Raw genomic sequence first — 5,429 nt, 5'->3', positions numbered from 1 at the left:
AGAGAGAGAGAGAGAGAGAGAGAGAGAGAGAGAGAGAGAGAGAGAGAGTTTCACAACTGAGTCTTTTGCATGAACAACTGAAAGAAGAGAGAGAGAGAGAGAGAGAGAGAGAGAGAGAGAGAGAGAGAGAAGGAGAGGAGTTTCACAACTGAGTCTTTTGCATGTACAACTCTGAGAGAGAGAGAGAGAGAGAGAGAGAGAGAGAGAGAGAGAGAGAGAGAGAGAGAGAGAGAGAGAGAGAGAGAGAGAGAGAGAGTTTCACAACTGAGTCTTTTGCATGTACAACTGTGAGAGAGAGAGTTTCACAACTGAGTTTTTTTGCATGTACAACTCTGAGAGAGAGAGAGAGAGAGAAGAGAGAGAGAGAGAGAGAGAGAGGAGAGAGAGAGAGAGAGAGAGAGAGAGTGTGTGTTTCACAACTGAGTCTTGCATGTTCAACTGAGAGAGAGAGAGAGAGAGAGAGAGAGAGAGAGAGAGAGAGAGAGAGAGAGAGTTTCACAACAGAGTCTTTTGCATGTACAACTGAGAGAGAGAGAGAGAGAGAGAGAGAGAGAGAGAGAGAGAGAGAGAGAGAGTTTCACAACAGAGTCTTTTTGCATGTAACAACTGAGAGAGAGAGAGAGAGAGAGAGAGAGAGAGAGAGAGAAGAGAGAGTTTCACAACTGAGTCTTTTGCATGTACAACAGAGAGAGAGAGAGAGAGGAGAGAGAGAGAGAGAGAGAGAGAGAGAGAGAGAGATGTGAGAGAGAGAGAGAGAGAGAGAGAGAGAGTTTCACAACTGAGTCTTTTGCATGTACAACTGAGAGAGAGAGAGAGAGAAGAGAGAGAGAGAGAGAGAGAGAGAGAGTTGAGTGAGTTTCACAACTGAGTCTTTTTGCATGTACAAACTGAGAGAGAGAGAGAGAGAGAGAAGAGAGAGAGAGAAGAGAGAGAGAGAGAGAGAGAGAAGAGAGAAGAGAGAGAGAGAGAGAACTTTAGTTGAGTCAGGCAGGACTAGGTGAGAGGGGAGAGAAAAAGGCAAACTTCAATAATGACAGATATTACATTTATTGATATGAAAAAATAGTCACACATTGCAAAACTTCTAGATTTTTACAAATTATATCTTTGTCTCTTAGCAGCAGTTCACATCAACTCCTGATTTCCTTATTATCCAAATAAGTTAGAAAAAGTTAGAAAAAGCTTCAATAAAAAATAACAAGATACTAAATTATACCGGTAAAGCAAGGATAAAGGAAAGTCCTGTTTCCTGAATGGTGTCATTAAAAAGATTTAATTTTGACGAATATACACAGTCAAGCAAGAACTATGAACTAGCTAGCATAGGCAAGTTGCAATAGCACTGGGCACTATCAAATTGTACGAGCTTTCTGCAACTAGCACACTCCTTTCCTAGAGGGACAGTAAGGAAAAATCAAATGGTTATTGAACAAAAGACATTTCCACTAAATAAGCAGAAAAACTAGCAATAGACCTGGTGAACTGGAAATCACATTTAAAAAGATAAAGACCAAACAATAAGACAACCATAATCATGCTTGACCAAGCTCAGAAAACAGTCCTAGACACTCAAGAGAGTCTAGAAGTGACCACAGAAAACTGTTGATCAATTAGCCTGCTACTATTCTATCATAACACTGGAAAGGCTCTATTAAAGCCAGTCAAGAAAAGATTGTATGCATTGTCAAATTGCAATACCAACGCTGAGTTGCATTTCGACTTATTGGGAATGATTAATGTTGCACTCCTTTTAGCCAAGATCTTATTAACATCCTAACAAAAGGATAAACAAAATTTACTCAGCTACACTGCAACACTTATTTCTAACCTCGAGAACAAAATTGAAGGTCTAAATATTAGGATATTTTTTATAAAATCCCATCTAACATAATTAGCCTTAATTAAGTGTCCAAACACCACAAGATATATGGAGGCAAACTACTGTTAAACTATTAAGCAAAGTTAACAAGAGGAGAGAAATAAAACAGAAGTAAATCTACAAAATTAAGTGCAGGCCAATGACTTAAATTTTCTTATAGCCCCCTATGAGTATTAAGAACCCCTAGAAAGTACACTACCAAGTGAATGCATACGTTAGATCCACTGACTCTTGTAACAAGTCTATTCATTGATGACAAATCAAAACAAGAACACCTTGCCTCACTGCAGGGAACACACCCGCTACAAGAACTTGAGTTGACTAGAAAAGTTAAGAACAAAGGTGGACCTACTGTATGTAAGCCATGAACTCCAGCAGAGGGGCTTTTAAAAGTAATCACTCGAACGATTTTCCCAACAGATGACTAATTCAAACTTAAAAACATCGCTTGTGTGCCAACTGGTTCTGGTATTGACCGAAGGACACAAAAGGATGATGTTTAGATGTTTACTAGATGTAGAATGGTCACAGGAATAAAATTCCCTAATGCTATTACAGTAGGAGAGGGCTTTTGGATAACCTCTGAAAAACACTTCTGCCAAACCGATTAAAGTGTAAGACGCTGCCAGTCATAAAATTTTTGAAAAATAAGAATTCAGTTCATCGAAGTGACAGGGTGGTTGACAAAGCATTCTCAGCAGCAATAGAAGCAGTTGCAAACTCTTACTAGGTGGTTGAAAAAATATGTCAGGGTAAGGGTTACACTTGTCAGTGGAATGATGTGTAACTGATGAAGCAGCTATGGAAAGATACAGCAGTTTAATCGTATGCGTTAAGACAGAGACGACTCACGCCAATTATGGAGCAAATACAATTGGCATTACAGGAATTCTGCAAATGAACAAATGAAAATGCAGGACCGATCAAAGTTGCAGCAATAAAAGCATGTCAAAGCAGCACCAAAAGCCTGAGTGACAAACCTAAGAAAAGGTACAGCATTAAAACAAATAGAGTACCAGCAGAGAGTTACCAGTCTTACGCTAGCAGAGGCACAGATGGTGGTACAAATACAAAGTGCAATAAAAAAGGGCTTTATATTATATTAATGTTCTTGAATCATACCTGACATCAATGCAGAAATATTTTCTTGGATTTGAGCCTTTTATTGAAGGTAACTTATGACAATACATAAGTGGTTATGGTTGCAATTCAATATAAAAAGGCACATTAGCCATTTATAAAATGAAGATGGTACAGGAAACAAGATTATTCGATGAAATGGTAAATAATAATCGAATTATATTACCACCTTATGGATGGTTTTAAGATGAAAGAACCACCATTACAAAATTAACTACTAAATGAATGGATGTGCAAGCACACCATAAATAAAAAAAATGACAAGTCATTCATGTTAGGAAAAAGTAGATTCTTTGATAATTCACACCTTTAGGTCATACTAAAAGTTGAAACAAAAGAGCCTTGCCTCATCACAGGGTACTGTACATATCACCTAATGAAAGTTAAGGTAAAATGTAATAAAGATACCTTTATGTAGGATTTGACTTCTAGCAGTGGCTTTTCCTTTTAAAGGAAATGACATGAATGTTTCATACAGATGACATTTTCAAAATTTAAACGTCACCTGCTTGCAAACTGGCTTTGATGTTGACTTATGAGAATGATGTTTATTAGATATGGAATAGTTAAACTAATAAAAATCCATACAAGGGAGTACAATACAGTACGAGGGGAGGGCTTCTGGATAACCTGACTGAGAAACAACTTCTACCCACATAACTTAAGCGTAAGATGCTGCCAGTAATACAAATCTTGGAAAAGAAGAATTCAGTCCATTGAAATGGTTGGCAAAGCATTCTCAGAAGCAATAAAAGCAGTGACATAGACAAACTTGGCGCAAGAAAAAGTTCGCACGGCAGAGGTTACATCTGTCTATGTAATAGAGTAATGTTGTTCAACTGAGAAGGCAGCCATGAAAAGACAAATCAGTAAAATCAGGGCAATCATGGAGAAGATATTATTGGTATTACAAGAATTGTCAATGCTAAATTCCACATATGAACAAATGAAAATTGCATGACTGATCATAGGTTCAGCAGTCAAAACAGCACCAAAAGCCAGAGAAACAAACCTCAGAAAAAAGGTTCAGTATCAAAAGAAAAAGAAAAGTCAGTAGCTGCATGTACCTCAGTAGTAATATCTACACCAGCAATCAAGTCAGAACATCAAAGCAGCAGCAGCAAAAGACTATAGATCGAGCAGAAGAGGAACAGCAGAGAAAACAAACAGTTGTAATGGTAGGGGCACACAAGATGATGCAGCCATAAAAAGCAATACAAAAGGCAATTACATTATACCATGCTCTTCAATCATACCCGACACCAAGCCATAAATACTCTTTTGGAACTGAGGTGTCTGGTAAAGGCACTATGTCAAAACACAAATGGTTTTCATCATAATTAAACCTCAAAGCAAAAGACACTGTATTGCTTTATAACATTAAAAAGGTACAGGGAGCAGCATAGATCAAAGAAATAATAAAAAAAAAAAAAACCTAAAGAACAAGATGCATGGTTAAGCAGTCCACAGAAAGGGAACTGTCCAGCTCCTTTGAATAGCAGGTGGAAAAGATGGTCCTGAAGCAGCAATATTAAAGCAATGTCAAAACCATGAGAACAGCATTGTTTTAAGAATAACAATGGACTGATGAGGACTAAATTGAGCAGACAGTAGTGGTACATCACTTGAGAACTGATAATCTTTATGTCTAACATGACACAAAAGAGGATTACAATGTACACAACCACCATTTCTGGGCAGAAGAGGTAAGGAAATTCACAGCCACATGAAATTTCTTCCTGGTTTGAAACAATATTTGCATTGTAAACAGGAAGCAAAGGTCAACTGATGTCCAAAACTGCCTGGTAGCACAACCCTACTCTTCAGAAAGAAACACAGAAGAGAGATTCTGAATACTCAAGTGGCCGTAACTACAGGACTTTGGCTTTTTTATTTCTGCACCTATAGTAAAATACAGTAAATGAAATGCATATTCCACAAAAACAGGATCAATTACAATACAAAAAGTTTCACTAGAAGGCAAAACATATACAACAGGGCATAGTTCCTGATAGTAAATAGGTTATGAAAATCTGCCAGGAAACAGGTTAACACAGCAGGCCTACTTACGGTAAACCAGGAAACAAAGTACAGTAAAGAAAAAGCTCTAGAGCTAATAACCTTTCTCCTCAATTGAGTTATTTTAACATACTTTACTGAATGTTTTCTTGGTCCTATCACACATGGAAACCCTGTATGCTGGAGGATTTAAAAGCTCTGTTTGTCCTATACTTGACACAAAGGTGAATAGATTAAGAGATTTCATCATGCCCAGAAAAAGGAAACTTAACCGCTGTACAAGGTTGAGGGAAAAAATAAGCCAATGCTGGGGGAAAATCCCATGGTTGAATTGTTCCAACAGCTCACAAAAAAAAAAAATGAGGTCAGATGATCTCTATGAATCAAGGCT

Source organism: Palaemon carinicauda, chromosome 8, assembly GCF_036898095.1.
Source record: "Palaemon carinicauda isolate YSFRI2023 chromosome 8, ASM3689809v2, whole genome shotgun sequence".
NCBI lineage: Eukaryota > Metazoa > Arthropoda > Malacostraca > Decapoda > Palaemonidae > Palaemon > Palaemon carinicauda.
Note: the sequence above shows the minus strand (reverse complement) of the source record.